Genomic DNA, 19,869 nt, shown 5'->3' on the forward strand with positions numbered 1-19,869 from the left:
CACCCCAAAATATCTTTTACTCGAAACTCTTTCCCATTACTTTTTGTAAAAGTATTAACTATAAATTGACAACATGAATATTTCCCACAGGGAAAATGTTCCTTTTAACATAAGTTCATCTGTCCTATTTACTTTGGGCATACTGACTCTACCGTGGACCACAAAGTCCTTAATGTTTTTCCTCCTCATATAAGAAATTTGGGGTCGATATCCACTGATAAATTCTAAATTTCTATACCTTTCCAAAACACCCCAAAAATATCTAACCATACTATTTAATTTTTCAAAAAATAGGGTGTATTTTGTAACAAAAATCATGGGTTCCCACCCCTCTTGTTTGTTTCCCATTCCATTTGATCTAACGCCCACATCATTCTCACCACTGTGCCACTGATATAACCTCCTAATACCACCCCTTTTTACTTCTCCTTTATGCTCCCTATTAGGAAAGAAAATAAATTTATTTAAGCAATGGGAGAGTGAATTGTAAATAGATGTTAATGTTTATTTTATTTTGTTTGAGGGAAAGGAAATTGTAAATAATTGTTAATGTTTATTCTAGCTATGTGTTTAATCTAACTAGAATCATAAGTTGCCAGATGAGATGGAGTCCATGTTTGTATGTAAATGGAGCAATTCCTTACATGGATCAGTCTGTAGTATAATTATTAATATACCATACATGAGGATTGTACTATTTCTAAAAAAATTAAATGGTGGACTGGTTAATAAGACATTTTTGTAACATAAATTCCTGCAAAAAATATGCAGAGGAGTCTGACGGAGACGGGGATTTTTCTGCTGTAGTTTCACAGACCCAAGACTCTGATTCATAGGAAAGTTGCCCTCTCCAATTCCTTTAGAGGAGTTTTCTTTTTCTGAAATTATTTCCAGAATGAAATATTTTTGTGGACTTTCCTGAACTTAAGAGATATTATGATATGCTGCAAGTGGAAATGCCACATGGTACACCCAGTCCTCCTGTTATGTCGGCCTTGCAGGATGTGTTAAATGTCTGCAATAATCCCCCTCAGTCGTCAGACTCCAAAAAAGCAGATAGACTTTATAAAGTATCTCAAAGTAGCACATTGTTAACTGTGTAGACGGTTGAGGGATTGCTTTGCCTCAGTTTCTTCAGGAGGAAGGTCCTGAAGTTTTTTGATGAGATAACATCTGAGAAAATGGGGAAAAGTATGATGATGATGATGATGATGATGTAACATTTAAGATTTTAAACTCTAGTTTATATAAGGAGGTTTTGTTCGGTCCTTCTGCTGCTCAGGTTCTCAATCAGTTTGATAAAAGAGGGAAACTGATTTGGGGAGTATCTAAGATTTTGCAGCCTACTCCGAAAATAAATCTTACAAGTCCTCTGTGTCCTTTAAAAGGCAAAATAGATAATCCCTGTCATCTGCTGGTAAACAGAGAACTAAAAAAGAGATAATAAGACGGGAACAATGAAAGAAAGGGATCCTTTAAAAGAATGGACAGGCTACTCCTTCAGAATGACTATGTCAGCATTACCCCTCCATTCCTCTCCAGTGTCACTAAATCTGTCCAGAAGACTGCTCTCAGTCTTCCCCTTTGGCAAAAGATAATTTCATATTCGTGGGTACTAAAAGTGGTTCAGGAGGGGTACCGTTGACACTGGATACACATACCTCATTTCAGGGAACATCCTCCCAGAGTTATTTCATCTGGTTTTTCAACACATGTCTTTAGACCAAAGAGGAGGAAGGCTTCTTTTCTAGAATGTTTCTAGTGCCAAAGAAATAGCTTTCCTGGTGACCAGTTCTAGATCATTCCTTTCTCAGCCTATTTATGAAAATACCAAAATTCAAGATGTTGACCCTACAGAGTCTAGAACCAGTCATTCCTCTTGTAAGTTTTATAGGTTCATGTTAGTCTACTGATCTGTGAAGATATTTAGCAGTGTAGCGTTTTTCTATGCTTAGTAGATTACTTCCAATGCCCCTGCATTTTACAGAAGTCGTGTATATCCCCGTGTGGCATAATCTTTTAGTATTGTGTGAGAACCCTATGTATAGTAAAATATTATTACCCTTATCGGACAAGGGTGTCATACCAGGGTTGAACTTATGGTTTCACATCTATGCATCTAGGTTGTGCTTGAATAGAGTAAGAGACATACTTAACTTCACATGGAGAGGAAGGTGGTTCCTTAGAACTGGTATTCCCTGTGACACATATCTAGCCCTCCAGCATGTTTTGTTTAATTTGCAATACAGATTGCGGTCTGTAGACTAGTTGTTTCTTCCACTGTTGGACTTAAAGATGTGTAGAATGTCTACGAGGATGCATGCAAGGCAAAGATCTTCCCTTAGCAGCCTGCAAGACACTAAGAAGAGGAACAGGGCTTTAAGATCATGAGAGTAGCTTTTGTGATTTAGCCTTTTGATTTTCTTTCTGAGAAAATATTGTGGTCACTCAAGTTCAGTCAGGTGCTTGGACAGATACATGCCGAATGAGTCATTATATTCAGTGACTGATATGAGTGAAGTGTAGAGTGGAATGCTCATCTCTGTAGATGTGGAAGCCATACCGTGCTAATGATTTGTACTATAAATAATTACTTCCTAACAATAGTCAGCACAAGTTTATTGTCTGCATATGTTTACAGGTCCCTCACTACTGTGTAAATTTTCAGAGGAGTGCTGTTGATGTGATAGTTGCAGGGGACATCTTGCTTGCCAGAGCATACAAATATGCACTTTTTGTAACAGTTTTAGGCTGTGTTTTTGACTCCAGCTATTTATGACATGCTTTGCAGAAGGATCTTGGTTTCTTCTGGAGAGTTTACAATGGTGCTGAGTCTACAGTCACCAGCAAACTTCGTCAGCCATAAAGCCCTCAGCATTTGCCTTGATCTCTGAGAAATGGATGCCAAAAAGGTGTGACCTGAGGACCAAGCCCTTACTCTACTATTGACAGGTCTCTTGGTGGAGGTAGATCCACGCACCCTAATATTTTGTGTTCTAGTTGTGAGCCAGTTTGCTATCCAATGGGTTACATAGGCATTTAGCTGGATTAAATATATAAACTATGTTTAAATGTCCAGAGATTTTTGGACTTCATAATTACAAACAAACTGGACCAGCTAATCCATACCCCAAAGAGGGGTGCCAAAACTTGGACCTAGCTATTACCAATATGGGACAGCACCACTTGTAACATCCCTTGTAGTGAAATTAGACCATAAAGCAGTCAGATTTACCATAAGACTGAAGCAAGAAGAATCCTCCAATAATTTGCTATTTCGATTATGCTTAAGGATATCTATTAAAGCTGAGTCATAACCTGGAAAATTTCAACCTTCCTATCTCCCCTGAGGACCCAGCTAAAAATGTGGAATTCTTCACCAGCAAATTTTATGAACATATAAATGACTGTCTAGAAACATCTGCCACTCACTGAAATAAGGAAAAAGTTAAATGAATGTAAAAACAAATCTAATTCTGTAATGCTAAAACAATATTGCTAAGGCTAACAGAGAACATCTGACCTTGATTAAATCACCCAAAGCTAGATGTGAGGTAAAAAACAACCTAGGCCTTTGTCAGAAACCTCAGAAAAAATGTTCAAAATTGCAATATTTTAACTGATAAACTTAGCTCTAAGTTCACCTTCTCTCTTGCCCAGACCTTTTGTTAGTGTTCATATCTCCCCCCGAAATCTCCCTGGAACAAGTTCTAAATTCACTATCCAGAGCCAAGAGCATTGCTTCTTGAGGGCCAGATAACATACTAGGATGGCTATTTGTCAGCCTGAAGCATAACCTGCAAACCTTCTACAGCAGCTTTTTAGTACTAACCTTCAAAGGGGGCTGCACCAAATAAGTGGAACACTGCAACAGTCACCCCACTGGATTGTGCAAGAGTTTTGCCTTATGGGCTTCTGATTTGAGTCTCTGAGTCTCAGATATGTTTCATGGTGAGTGCTGCCTGAGTTGAGTGTTTGTGAGATTGCTGTTTCTTAGTATTACATTTAGGAGGCCTTTATGGTTTAGGTATGTGGTAACATTATTATGATAAAATTAGACTTAAAAGAACTTATCATAGTCGATAATTAGACTGTGATAAACAGTTAAAGTATCATTATCTTTTGGGTTATCCACAACTCCAAAGGTATTTGCAAAGTATCTAGCTCCAGTGACAGCTCATTGCAGACTGCAGACATCCACATATTTTCTTATTCAGATGACTTATTTCTACAGTGTTTTTTGCCAGAAGTCAAGAGTCCTTAACATGAGTTTCTTCACTCCTTAACAATCTGGTGTTCCCGATAAATGTTTAAAAACCTCATTGATTCCATCACAAAGGGTTGTGTTTTTAAAGCTGCCTAATCAACGCTTCTCTGTAAAAAGCTTTCCTAGCCTAGGAAAAGGTGGATTTCTATCTGGAAACTTTGCTGAGTTTCTCCAGTCAGTCTCACACTTCACTCAGGGAATATCTCAGCATTCTAGAGGTCATGGCATCACTGTTTCTCATGCGTCCATTCCCTAGAAAACACATGAGAAAAATTCAATGGTTTCTAAAAAAATGTGGATCCAACATTCTCATCCTATGGAACTTTGGTCTTTATCAAGAAGTAGTTGCGTTGCTGAACACTACTGATTATTCAGAATCCAGGTCTCCCTTTTTCTCTCCTATCCCAACTCAATCTATAACTACAGAAGGGGAGTAGTTTCTATGGGGGTAAAAGTGCAAGGCCTGTGGGTTCATAGGTTCATAGTTGTGTACTAGGCTAATGGCCCTGGAGCCTTTACAAGCCTAGCCCATAGAAGTGCCCTGGCATGGTGCCCCCCAACGTTAGTTCCCAGTGGCTCTATCAGGTAGAGCCACTGGAGTGATCCCGGGGTGAACTTTCTATTACCCATCCACTCACCAAGATTTCTCTTGAAGAGGGGCAGCGAAGTGCTCTGCTTGACATGTATGGGAAGTCTGTTCCAGAGCATGGGCAGTCTCTGGGTGAGGAACCTGTCCCTCCAGCATGTTCTGTTGATTGTGGTAATGCGGATGAGGTCTCTGGAGCATGTGGTGCGGAGGGATTGGGATTTCTTTAGATGTAGCATTTCTAACAGAGCAGGGTCAGATATGGCTTTGTAAGTCAAGCAAAGATCGCCTCAAAGTAGGCGATATGAGACAGAGAATAGGTGGAGTATTTTGAGTTTGTCCATGTAGGACGTGTGTTTAATGCCTAGGATCCTCTTTGTGAGGTACTTCCGTGGCCGCTTCAGCTGTTGCAGGTGTCTAATGAGGTACATGCCAAATGGGGCATTATACTCCATGATTGGTCTAATGAGGGAAGAGTAGACAGAGACAATGACCTCTTTCTTCCTGGATGCAAAACCCTTGGTAATGAGATGTGCCACATAGAAGGACTTTCTGACCACAGTGGCAATGTGGTGGTCGAAGGAGATGGTGCTGTCAACCTGCATCCCCAGATCTCTTAACACCTTCAATGTTCAGTGAGCTCTCATCGATGTGGTAATTAGTGGGAACTGAGTTTCTACCAAAGGTGATGACACATTTTTTGTCATTAAGCTTTAAGGCCATGGTTTCAACACCAGTCATTGGTCTCAGTGAGGCCTTTCTGTAGGATGTCTGCATCACTTGGGGAGTTAATAATGGCTCCCAGCTTGTAGTCGTCTGCGAACTTGGTCAGCCAGATTCCCTTTGTGTTGGCCTGGACTTCTGAGAAGTAGATGCCGAACAGGAGAGGACCCGACCGATCCCACTTGTGACTGGTCAGCAGTCTGACTTGAAGTCCATTACTTTCACATTGTGTGTTCCATCTGAGAGCCAATTTGCAAACAACCTAGTGATATAGGGGTTGATGCCTAGTTTGGGGAGTTTATCAATAATTTCTGAGGTGAGGAATGGTATCAAAGGCCTTGGCCAGATCAAGGTAGGCTGTATGCACTGTCTTACCTTCATCCACAGCCCTGGTGACTGACTCAAAGAAGTCAACCAGGTTGAGCAGGCATGATCTCCCTTTCAAAAAGCCAAACTGCGCGGGTTCTTGAGTTTGGAGATTTTTTATATCTTTGTTAATCAGGCCCATGATGATGCACTCCATAGTTTTACATATCAGACTCGTTAGGCTAATGGGGCAATAATTCCCAGGGTCTGTACTCACTTCAGTAGGGACAAAGCCTGAGGTGAGGTTGTGACTGAATAGGGCACACAGATGTGGTGCCAGTTCACTTTTTAGTTCATGTAGAACATAGCCAGGGATATTATCGGGTCCCATGGAAGCTGTATTCTTGGCCTTGGACAATGCAGTTTTAACCTGTGCTGCAATAATGCTGGGTGTCTGATATTCTTCTGCTATTGTGATTGGTCCTTTAAAGGGGAGAGAGGGGTAAAGTTGACACTGAATCTGTCAACCAGTATGTTGGCAATATCTGTTGGCTCAGTAAAGGAGGTACCATTGTGCAGTAACTCGGAGCAAATCTGGGTATTGTTGTGGAGGTTCGTGATATAACTATAAAAGGCTGTGTGATTGTTTTTAGTGTCTGCCACAATTCTGCCTTCACAGCTGGCTTTGGAGGATTTGATGAGGTATCTCAACTTTTTGTTGAGGCTAATAAGGGTGTTTTTCCAGTCTTGGGACTTCACCTTTTTCTGCAAGTTTCTTCCTTCTGTTGTAGAGTTTATTAATGGCAAGGGACCACCAGATTGGCTTCCTTTTTTTGGAGAAGAGCATCTTGGTCCTGTTGGGTATGGCTAGTTCCATGCATTTATGTACATGTTCGTACAGTGCATTGGTGTATGATTCAGCAGTCATGCAGCTATTTTCCATTGGCATGGACGCCATGAAGTTAGCCACCTCTTGTTTTTAGGAGCCCAAAGTCAGCTTTGGAGTTTTTCTTGGTGGTTACCTTTGCGGGGGGTGTGGGTGAGATGTGGATTTCCATAGTGATTAGTTTATGGTCGGATCTGACCACTGAGGGATTGATTATTGTTGTAGAGCAACAGTCGCCCATGTCAGTAATAACCAGGTCAAGGATGTTGCTTCCTCTAGTGGGGGTCAGAATGAGCTGGTCCAGGGCAATGGAACTGATGAATTCAGGAAGCATTGGGCCAGTGCTTGAGTAGTTTCCCAGTTGATGGAGGGGTAGTTGAAGTCTCCTAGTATGAGTGTGTTGGGTTGGACCTCGATAGATTCCAGGGTTCTTAGGAGCATGGAGTTAAGAGTCTAGGGACATGGTTGTGGACCTATTGCAGATTATGACCTGGTTGGAGGCCTATAGCAGGATATGACCTGGATCTCCATCTTACCCAATGTTAGGTGTACCTGAAGTATCTCAGATGCTTTATACTGCGCTACTAAATCTGGAGGTCTGCATATCCTTTATGAAAATGGAGATACCACCACCTTTGGAGCTTTGGTCGATGTTTTGGAGCCAAAATGTGTGGAATGAGTTATAGCCTGGTAGTGCAGGGGTGTTTGCTGCCGCTTTAAACCAGGTCTGGGTTACAGCACAAATGTCGATGTTCTCCATTTTGAGGAGTGCTTCGAGCGAGTGCATTTTGAGATTTAGACTTCTAGCACTGAGCAGCATGACCCTCAGACAGCATTTATTTATAGCTGTTATGGTGGTAATGTGGTCTTTGGAAAACCGCCTAAAAAAGGCACTATAGGGGTGGCAAGAGCCTTAGACAGTACCCGGAAACCCAGGGGTGACAGATGCAGGTGGTCTCTGGCAAAGCATCGAGGTCTGTCAATGACGTCATCCCAAGCAGACAGATACTGGATCCCCTTAGAATGACACCAGAAACATAGCCAATCGTTGAACTCAATCTATTTTTGTTTGTACTGCGGTATCATTCTGGGTGATGGTAGGATACTGCTCAGGTCTAGAGTCATACCTGCCTGGGCCACATAATCTGAGAGCTCCCCCTTTTCTCTTTTCATGTAGTCCAGGGAGGTGCGTCTCAGGTCATTCACACCCACATGGACAATGACAGAGTCATACTTGTACTTGTTGTGGAGTGACCTGAGTGTATGTGCTGTGTGTCAGATTCTGGCACCTGATAGACAACTGACTGTTACCTTCTCATTATTCAACCTAGTGAGTGGGACATCTGAGTGCCTCACTATTGAGTCACCTATGATTAGTGGATTGGGCAAGGCATTTAGCCTTAGGGGCTTAGGTTGAGGACCATACTGTGGAGGTGAGCTGTGTTCTGCAGTTTGTGCTGTGTTGTGGTGGTCGAGTGAGTTTCTGTCTTGGAGGTCTCTGCTGTTTATTCTAATTTGTAAATTTCTGTTGAGAGCCTCCGCGAAGGTGGATGTATTGTTTGTTTTTATGTGAGAGCTGTGATGGTGGGTGTTCTGGAGGGCTATGTATTCCATGTGGTGTGGTGCAGGTGCTGACCTCCTCCTCCTAACCAGCTAGTCCAGTCTTGGCTGGAGAGTGCATAGCTTCCAATTTGGTGATATAAGTGAATCTCTCACAAGTCTGAGTGTTGGGAGGTAAGAGGAGACGGTTGTCTGTGTACATGAGGCAGTTGCTACACTGCCTCACAATGCCCAAGTGCACCAGGTTAATGGGAGAAAGCACAGGGAACTGCCCTTTAATCATGCCAGAAGGAGTGGTCATAACTACTAAGTACTGGAGTTATTTCCATGAAGAACGACTAGTGCTGATGGCACTTAGGTGTGCTACAATAATTGCTACAAAAACCTGCTGAAGTGCAAAGCTATTAAGCTATTTGAAGTGCAAGAGAGAGAAAGAACTAGCAAGATCTATGGAAAAAAAACTGAAGAGCAGACTTTCTGGCACCAGTAATAGTTTACCTCAGTGCCACTACGCAGAGCTTAAACAAGTGCAAACCTGCGCAAATGCAGGCTTTTAAACCAGAAAGTTGAAAGGGATGGAAAAACTGCCCAAACGGCCAGGAAACTACAACTGATAAGTCTTCCATCCAACACAGAAAGGCTTGAGAGGGCTCAGAAGCTTACAAACGGTCCTGGATACAGCAAATCTGTATCTGGACTAGACAAGTTACAGGAAAGGCAGGAAACAAGATTTGAACTTTTTTTTATACAGAAAAGCAGCCAAAACAGCAGTAAAAACAATTCAAATGCAGTGCAAGCTAGCACACCTAAGTGTGTAGCAATATTAATGCAAACAGAGTTTAAATAAATGCAATTAAATTAAAAAATGACTAAAAACAAGCGCAGAAAGCAGTAAATTAGGAAAAAATCAAAATGGAGACACTTGTATCAGAAAACAATGCCAGCAAATATATAAATAATTCAGTCAAGCAAAAATAAGACAGTGCAGAACTCTGAACAGTTAAAAAGTGCCCAAAAATATACTTATCAACTCTATATTTCTAGATTGTTTGAGAAGCACACTCAGTCACAACACAAGGAGATTCTAGCAATGGTATGTAGGACTTTATGGAGAGAAGGTTTTGTTAACGGTTTGTCCACAAGAGTTTATAGACCATAAGAACCTTCTTAAATGTAAAGTAACTTGGCTTAAGCACAAGTGCTAAGACCAAATCTTAAAATGTTTAGAATAACAAAAAAATGTAATTAGGCTACCAATTAGCAATGCAGCAGAATAAAAGCACTCAAACACTTAAGAGCACACAGCAAAATAAGGTTATAAAGTATGAAGAACACAACTGCAGTAAAAGCAGATGAATAAAGTGTATAATTTTTTTTAAGTGGAGAGGGAGGAAACAGAAGTGTTCAAAGTCAAAGAACTAAGGGGGTAGTCCTACCCAAATAATCTCACTGCACTATGATGAGTGATCAGATGAGATTGGACTGGGAGCAGTGACCAAGAACAAATTTACAGCAGGGGCGGGCAAATCCAAAGCCACCAAGTTTAACACTACAAGAACTCTTGGGAGGGAGGTCAGGGAAAAAAAACAGTGCAGACAACAAGAAAAGACAGGAACAATACAGCAAATATATAAATAATAAAGCAAATGTATAAATACAGCACAGTGCAAACTGAATTGCAAAAACTGTACTTATCAGTCTGGAATATCAGATGGGAAAAGATTCCAGCTCTGCTCAGTCAGGAGAATTTAGTTCTCTGCTATATCAGCTCTGCACAAATTTACAGAAATGCAGTTTGTAATGGAACTACAGCACAGAAAATACACCTCAGGCAATTATGAACAGCTAAGATAGGCTGGCTCAACAACCCCAACCTGAAACTAGCTTCTGAGCTACCCTGAGAAACAACATAGCAAATATATAAATAATAAAGCAAATATATAAATACAGCACAGTGCAAACTGAGTTGGAAAAAGTGTACTATCAGTTTGGAATATCAGATGGGAAAAGATTCCAGTTGTGCTCACAGTCAGGAGAATTTAGTTTCTGCTATATCAGCTCTGCACAAATTCACAGAAATGCAGTTTGCAATGGAAGTAAATTCCTCTACTGGCCCATCCATCTGGGATTCCACCCATCAATTGTTCAGTGGATATCGGGAAGTTTTTAAATAGTCTTAATATCCCTGAAGCCTGAAGGGGTTATGCAATGCCCAATATACAGGGATAGCGCAGGTGCATGCTTCCATGCACCTATTTTCCACAACTAGACTGCTGACTATTGGGCAGACTCAACTCATACCTCTCCAAATGCTAACTGCAGGAGCTGAACTTCCAGATCTTCCCCTTGATGGCCATCATGCAATGGTACTCTGATACAAACCCACTCAAGGATGGGCAAACTGGCAGCATCAGCTGATCACTTTTACCTTCCCTAACCTCTCGTTCAATCTCTATGCAGTTAATCAAACTTCAGTCATCTGAAACATTGTCAACAATAACCTCTGTGCAGCAAAAGTTTTAATATTTAGAGCCACAGTCCTCAGGGGAATAAAAAGAAAACAAACAATGGCCTGTGTGTGCATGCACATGTGTATAGTGAAACACAAACTTAAACTTTAAAGCTGCATATAACAGTAAAAACAGGGGTTTGCTGCCCCCCCCCCCCTAGAAAGAGAAAAAAATACTCCTTTCACGGATCTGTAAAGTTTTATTACTTTTCAGCCATTTCACAAATCTAGACATTGTAAGCTTGGGAGGAAAGTAAGACCACTTCGTACTTCAGCTCATTATTTGTATTATCAAAAAGGGATTAAATAATTTATGACATCTTGTTAGGTCTGAAAGACCTTCAGCACAGCAGAACATTAATACCAGTCTCTAATACACCTTTGTAAAAATGGGCCAAAACAAACTTCACAAGGATCAGTCCTATGCACTGTCAAAACTGGTACATGAGCTGCATCTATTGATTATTTGTGAAATGTCTTCTTTATACGATTTTTCTGCTGCTTTCTCAACCATAATTTGCTTGAATTTCTTCTTATTATACCTTCTGAACTCTGATAGTTCAAACAAACCTGTCTGTGATCCATGCTATAAAAGCTCATCATCATCTGCGGTCCCCTGAATAAACCCGTATAAGTGATTGCAGACAACACAGTTATATGGTAAATAAATAGGGGCACCAGCCCCACCCCACGCAGGCTGGCAATGATAACTTGAGAGGTAGCTTTTAGCATTTTTTAACCTTGCAAACATCTTACATTCCATCGGCGCAAAATGTACTGACAGGTAAGTTGAGCAGGATCAGAATAGACTCTGAAGAATGGAAACTGAATGGGAGAGTCTTTCAGGAATTGATCCAGTTGTGGGGATCACCTCATATAGATCTGTTCACTTCCTTTCAAAACAGGCAACTAAACAAATTATGCACCAGGACTCCTTGTAGGCAGGCCTAGGAAACACATGCATTTTCATTCCTGTGGTCAAGGATGTTCATTTAGCATTACCACCTTTTTCACCAATATCTAGGGTAACTCTGAAGATTGAGAAGGACTCTCCAAAAGTCATTGTGGTAACTCCTTTCTGGCACAGGCAACATTGGTTATCCTTTCTTATGTATTTGGCCAGGGGCAATTACCACAACCCTCCTCACAGATTGCATCTAATCACACGAGACAAGGGGAGTTTGATATATCCCAGTTTGAAGCAACTTCAACTAATTGCCTGGATGATTCAGTTTTAATACATTTTGGGCATCTTTTTCATGAGGATGTGCCACAAGTACTAAAGGAGACAACAAATCCTGCTGCTAGGAAATCTTCTGCTAACCACTGGAAGAGGTTTTATAGCTGTTGCCTCACCAATCACCAAGGCACTCTCTGGGATTATTACCATATTCTTAAATATTTGTGAGAGTTACTATCCTATGGCCTGTTTCCTCTTGTAGCAAGAGGTATTTATTGGTCATTTCAGCCTGTCTGCCCATGTATCGTCTTCTTTCTTTCAGACTCTTAAGTATTCTGCAAAGAGGTTTGTTCTATTTAAACGTAGGGTCATTTCTTACACAGTTGACAGTTAATTTAGGTCTTTACTTTTTGTTGGAAATTTTTTATGTCTATGTTTGAACCAGCTATTCTGGCTGTTTTTTTTTTTTGTTCATTTTTCAAAGACTAACTTATTTATTGGTCTGACATTTACAAGCGAGTATTTCATTTGCAACTATTCACTGTGAGCTAATCCTTTTGGTATTCCATGTATATAGGATTATTTGTATAACAGATCTCCCTTTTATGCCCTTACTACTTTTCAGAGTACACCTTTAATATAGTTATCAACCTCCCTCATTTCTTTCAGAAACTGATTGACAGGGTGAAAGGATTCCGTATACTCTGCTCATGCTTTTGCAACTCGCATGTTAATTTGTCAATTCTAAACCCTTTAAGAAAGCAATACAGCTGTGGACTTCCTAATATGGGACTGAAAAAGCACAACCTGTGTCAATTCTTCCATGCTTTATCGTCACTTGTTTTTTTCCCCATGGTAAAACAATTACAGGTAGAATTAAGTCGCATTCTAATAGAGCCTTGCTTTCTTTGATGGCATATTGGAAAGGAGTGGACTCTAGAAGCATTATATAGGCAGTTATGTAGTCCTCTGCATGTACTTTCACAAAACAATACAAACTGGATTCATTTTCCAGTTCCAGAATGCGCTTTACTAAGACCATTCTCCAAGGGCTCTTGGATCCTCTTACTTCCTCCTCCCAATTTGTGTAAGCTATTTTTTTCTCTCTTATGTGCTCGAGCCACCAGGAGCCTGGGCACATGTGGAGGGAGCTAAAGGCTTTGGAAGACCATTATATCCTTGGCAGAATATAACTTTATAACTAAGGCTACTGGAGCAGTGATTTAATTGAATATCTACTGTTATGGTAAGTGCACATATTACAACTGTACTTTTCTTGCCATCCACAAATGTAATGAAGTTTATTTTCAGTAGGTTCATTAGGTTAGCATTTTATGTCCTCCCTACAATGTTTAAAGTAAACCTAGACAAAAGTGAGGCAATTATTAATTAACATAATACTCATAATATAGTTCCATGCCATAATGAAAAAAAAAAAGAAATCCCGAACTATGAAGAAATTATCCTAGGGTAAATTTTTATTTTTGTAATCCTTTACAGCCTTGTAAAAACACATAAATGCATTACAAGTTAAAACAAATAATAGGTACAAAGTTGTATGAGTACTGTCCACTTTCTCCCACATGTAGCCAGGAACGCTCTTTGCTTACTTGTTTATTTTTGTCAGTCTGTTGGACAGGAGAGTTGAATTGGGCTATTAGCCCCTTTTCTATGCTAGCCCAATGAGAAAAGCTCTGTATATTGCATTTCATAATTTCAATTCTCTGAGACACATCTCACCCTCCAACTTGTCCTATTTATGTCACAAGCAATGTTTAAATCCCTAGGTTGAGAAATCCTGATGTTATTCATTTTGTGGATATGCAAAAGGTTCATCAGAGTGGGATCCAAGTATGCTTTGTATGCCAGACATAGATTGCCTCTCAACAGTCTGTAGGAAACAGAGTATAGAGATAGGGCTTCAAGGCAAGCTGTATAGGACTTGCTGTTTTCACCCTGTATTCTTTTTGTGAGGAACCTCTGTGGACATTCCAGTTGTTGCATGTACCTGGTCAGATACATACTAAAGAGGGCATTTATTCAATGATAGTCCTAATGAGGGCTGAATACAGTGGAATGATGATGCCTTTGAACCTAGATGTCATATCCTTGCTTATAAGTTGAGCAACATAGAAAGTTTTCCTGACTACTGTAGGCACATGTTTATCGAAAGCCAAATTACTATCTACATGCATACCCAAATTCCAGACTACTGGTTCTCCATTTAGGGGTATGCTGTCGATGAAAAAAATTCTTAGGGTGTCTGACTTCCAAAAGTGTACTATTAAACATTTATAGGCATTGAGTTTTAAGTCGTGGCTTTGGCACCAGTCATTTGTCTGTGTTAGTCCTTCCTGTAGGATGTTAGTATCTTGGGAGGATTCTATGACTTCTCCTAGTTTGCAATCATCTACAAATTTGGTCAGCCAGAAGCCCTTGACACTGGTATTAACTTCTGTGAAGTAGATGCCAGAAAGTAGAGGACCCAGCACAGAACCCTTAGGGACTCCACTAGTGACTGGCCTCTTTGTAGAGGTGGTTTCTCCTATTGTAACTTCCTGGGACCTATCTGAAAGCCAGATGGCTATCCAGCATGTAACATAAGGATTTATGCCTATATCTATGAGTTTGTTTACAATGACCTTGTGGAGTTTACAAATGCCTTAACCAGGTCAAGGTAGGCAGTATGCGGTATTTTGCCTTCATCCATTGCTGTTGGATCCAGTATTTGAAGGCTTTCTATGTCCTCATTAATAATTTCCATAATTCTTTCCATGGCTTTGCATATGAAAGTTGTCAGACATATGCTTCCAGGTACCATTGATGGCCCACCCTTGTGCAGAGGGTTGGATGTGGTACAAAGCTTGTCTGGAGGCTTTGGATAAATAGGGACTCCAGTAATCTTGATAAGTCATGTTTCAAGCTATTTAAGAGGCATCCTTGGATGTTAGCGGGGCCCAGTGAGTCAGTATTTCTGGCCTGAGAAATCATAGTTAGGCATTTTTCCCTTGTGATAGTTGGGGGTTTGTTTCATAGTATTTCCTGGGGGCGGCCAGGGGAACGAGGGCTAAAACTGGACCTGAATTTGTCAGCCACCAGATTCTGTATAGCTGGCTCTATTTACAATCAGTTCTGCGCTGCTGTGTGCTACTTTTGAGATTTTGGACATAGCTAGATAAAGAAAGCCTTGTGGTTATCATTTTCATGGGAGGCTATCTTTACATTCTCATCTCTCTTTGCTTAGATTGATGAGAATGTTATTATCTTGCTGAGCGTAGGTCTTCCTAATCTTGGTTGTGACTTTTTTGTTTTGTTGTACAACCTGTTTATATTTGGATTCTAGCAGGGTGGTTTGTTTTTTGAGTTAGTTCTGGGCTTATTTCTGGTAGGCATATCTGTCTCTTTGCATTTACTGATATGATTGTACAGGGTTTCTCTGAACAATTCAGCAGAGCCAGCTGTGTCCTCATGGTCTGGAAGCTTGAAATTTTGACAGGTTATCACTTAGTAGTCGGACGTTTGCCTTAGAATAGTTCCTAAATGTTACAGGGTTAGCTAGTGTCATAGAATTGACTTTTATTATGAAGGAGACAGTTTTGTGGCCTGAACTTACTACAGAGGATACTATACTACAGGGTACAGCATTCTCCCATGTTTGAGTATCAGGTCAAGTATATTTGCACCCCTAATAGGCATATGGACTATCTGGTCAAAGGTGTTTGTGTTTATAAAGTCCAGGAATCTCTGAGCCTATATATGAGGGGTTATGTAAGTATCCAATTTTATTGTGGAGTAGTTGATGTTGTCTATGAATATGGCAATGGATTGAACAGAGAGGGCCTCCAGTAAGTCCTACTATGAGTTATAGGTTTCTTGGGTCATAAAGTGTGACCTATAGCTTGTAACGATATGATATGGGACTTTGCGTGTGGAAATCTGGACATAGAGAAGCATAAGTGTATCATCCTGTTTGACTAGCCTTAAGGTGTATTTGTTGTTGATACAGATTGAGACACCTTTACTTTGGTCCATGCCTATGCAGTAGCTTGCCAGAATGTGTGGAAGGCATTGTAGCCCTGCACTGCTGGGGTGCTCTCCATGGCTTTAAACCATGTCACAGTAAGTTCAGAGATTTCCACATTCTTCAGGGTGAGGAGCACCTTGAGGGAGTGGAGTTTCCTGTTTAAGATCCTGGCATTGAGTAATAACACCTTTAGATTCACTTGGGTTGGTTTTACTACATCGGAAGGTTTATCAGTTTGGCATTGCCTAAAAAAGGCAACATGGGGAGGACAGTCGAAAGCCTTGAGGGGACAGATGCTGACGGTCCTGTTCAAATCAATGGGGTCTGTTGACCATATCCTCCCAAGCTGAAAAATATTATGCCCCACTGGAATGACACCAGAAACTAAACCAATTATTGAAGTCCGTTATCTTTGCTCAGTTTGTGGTATCATCCTTGGTAAAGATAGAATGCTGATCAGTACTAAGCACATACCAACCTGGGATTCAAAGTCCTTGAGGTCCACAGTGTCTATCTTCATATAGTTCAGGGACGTACATCTCAGGTCATTTGCACCTACATGTACTTTGACTGAGTCTTACTGATACTTGTGGTCTAATGACTTGAGTGCATGAGTGAATGTTCAGTATATCATCAGCTGCATCTTCCACATCATCAGTATCCTTTTCTTCCTTTGACTAACCTTGCATTTGCATATTGTGGCACTGATGACGACAGAATAGTATTAATTCAATATAAAACATTTCTAATATTAATATAAAAATCCATGGTTATGGTGTATTCCTATGTACTTTGTCTCTATAACTACACCTACTTCTTTGTGTACAGTGTACCAATTTATATTTCTTCCCTTGTGCACATAAGTTGTATGAGGGAAACATTTGTAATAACTCATTAAAATGTTGATACAAATGTAAATGTATTGTCATAACTGGAAAATACAGTTATATTTTTCCAACAAAATGTATGTCACAGACTATAACTGAGATAGCACAATGCATTAAAGTATTGCTACATTAATGTCTTATACAACTTTGTCTTTTATTAAGGAACTGCAAACGTGAGAAATCTAGTGGACTCGTTTAACTCCTTTGAAGAGAAGAAAGCTATCAGTGAATTTGAAGAAAATACAAAATCCAACTTCATTATTTTGGAACAGAACAAACACTTTGTAAATGAAAGTAAGAATTGTTTAGCATTTATGGTTTGACCTACACACCAGAAACATAATGTCAATAGTAATAATTCAACAATTTAACATTAACTATGTATCTCCATCAACTTTTTATGAAATAATGATAATTTCTTTCCTGTTCTGTTTCCTTTGTGTATGAAAGGTATGGTACAAAACTTGCCACTATGTCTTGCAGCAGCTTAATAAGAAAGAGGTGCATCTCATTTAACAACAAAATGTATAGCCTGTGCATATTGCTGGCATGCTGAATTTCAATCACGAGAATGCATCTTTTTAATGGGCTACAAGATTGAAACAAGCTTGTTATTGTCTTACTAGGTGGAGTAGTCTGTCAGATGGTGATTAGCTCCTCATGCTTCTACATAAGGCTCAAACGTGGTATATTGTTAGTACCTTAGGTTTCCACAGAACTTAGACAGGCATATATGGTCATTTGAGGCAGCTGATTGGCATACCTTACACTGAGCCTGTAGAGCAGAGAATATGTTTTATTTTTCTTAAGTCCTGAAAATTGCCTACAAAAAAATTTAAGGCTATAAACTAAATTTTTCACTTGTTTTATATATGTGTGTGTGCGTGCGTGTGTGTGTGTGTGTGTGTGTGTGTGTGTGTGTGTGTGTGTGTGTGTGTGTGTGTGTGTGTGTGTGTAAATGTATGTGTATATATATATATGTGTGTGTGTGTGTGTGTGTGTATGTGTGTGTGTGTGTGTGTGTGTGTGTGTGTGTGTGTGTGTGTGTGAGTATGTATGCGTATATATATATATATATATATATATATATATATTTATATGTGTGTGTGTGTGTGTGTGTATATATATATATATATATATATATATATATATATATATATATATATATATATATATTTATGGGTTACCTTTAGTACGTCGACAGCCCACTACATCGAATTCCACTTCTCCGACACGGCAGAACATCGACAAATGAAGAGCCGAAGTTTCCCACACAGTAAGTTACTGTTTGGCTATCCAGAACTGAAAAGCTGTCATTAAACTAACTACACAAATGTGGGGGGCTACGCCCCCCACACCCCCCTAACTTAATATTCCAACTCCGAGAACACACTACTGCGGTGGTATGGGGCAAAGTTCAGGTGGATGGCCAAACGGTAAGTTACTGTGCGGGAAACATCGACTCTTCATTTGTCGATGTTCTGCTGTGTCGAAGAAGTGGAAGTCGATGTAGTGCGCTTTTGACGTACTAAGGGTAACCCATATTTATACACACACGTAAGTAAAGTCAGCACACTGTGCTGATTAATTACCTTCATGTTTCATGTATGTGGATATTTGCTTTTCTTAGACAATGAACATTGTAATTACTATTGCAAAAGGGCAGTGTGGAAATTGCTGTATACTTTTTCCACTGTCACTGGCACAGATGTTCAAGACAAAGTACTGGTTACTAACGTAACAAGAGTCATTCATACTGGTAGTACACTTTAAACAAATAGTACAAGTTCAATGGGGGTAAGGTTTGCTTTGAATTTTTTTCATTACTTCAGTAAGCACATTTTGTAATGAGAACATTTGAAAAGGAGAAACAGCATTCAATTGCTCTCTTCTCAATTTACAAGGAGAGGTTATGATTCAGAGTGGACAAAAAAGAGTAGTCTTAACTGCTTGATCTGGAACATATTTGCTGCAGTGGCTTAATTAATTGAAAAAAAAAATAGTAAAGGGTTGTAATGCAACAATTGTCACACAGTTCATAAATGCACAGCAGATATCAGTTAAGGTAAACTGATGTTTTTGGCATCATGTGCCAAGAAAACTGCAATTGTATTCTTAATGATAGTACTTCATTTGCATTTCTTGATTGTCTCAGTAATTTAGTGACCCTAGATTAATAACAAAGAAAGTGAACCACTTCTGCTAACAATATCATCAGTTTAACTGTTGGCATGCACCTCTATTTGCAGCATTTTACTGATTTGTCCATTGCTTATTGTTGCTGGAGTTTTTTTTGTCTTCTCTGTGAATGTATTTGTTGCCTCTGTTACATTCAACTGTATTACAGCCTGACATAGTCTTGGTAATGTCATGGATGTGAGCTCTTACTGAAACAAAACCACGAAGATTTCACACCTGACAGAGTAAACTCAGAAAACTACAGTACACAAACAAAAAGGGTTAATACATAAGCAGTTAAAGTTGTTAGCAAGGGTCATATAACAGTAGCTGTCCATATCTTTGATTTGTCAGGCAAACTGTCACATACTGTAAAGCGCAAGGAAAGTTCAGACATACAGTAAGTAATATTGCACTCCAGCTGGTACATGCTCAATCATGGTTGACGGGTCTTTTCAAATTGCTTACTATTATTTACCCATGAAATTTGATGTCTGTGGTCTGCATAATATTGTAGGTCTGCAGTTACTACAAATCCAATTCCACTGAAGAGTTTTATGTTTATACATGTGTACATATATATATATATATTTATATATATATATATGTATATATATATATATATATATATATATATATATATATATATATATATATGGGTGTATGTATGTGTACATATATATAAATATACAAACAGTTTAATACTAAAAAAAAATCCATTTTATCTCATCTGACAATGCAAAAAACTTGGACCATGACAGAA

The 19,869-nt window shown here is 39.6% G+C and overlaps 1 long non-coding RNA gene across 1 annotated transcript in view; it reads left to right on the forward strand.

Moving 5' to 3' along the window:
- Positions 1 to 19,869, forward strand: part of LOC122788092 — a 159,064-nt gene that overhangs the window by 75,981 nt on the left and 63,214 nt on the right. Inside the window, exon 2 of the long non-coding RNA XR_006362605.1 lies at positions 17,091 to 17,222. This is a non-coding gene — a long non-coding RNA (uncharacterized LOC122788092). The remainder of the gene's footprint in view (positions 1 to 17,090; positions 17,223 to 19,869) is intronic.

This window comes from Protopterus annectens, chromosome 13.part0 (assembly GCF_019279795.1).
Source record: "Protopterus annectens isolate FY-2018-M chromosome 13.part0, PAN1.0, whole genome shotgun sequence".
Taxonomy (NCBI): domain Eukaryota; kingdom Metazoa; phylum Chordata; order Ceratodontiformes; family Protopteridae; genus Protopterus; species Protopterus annectens.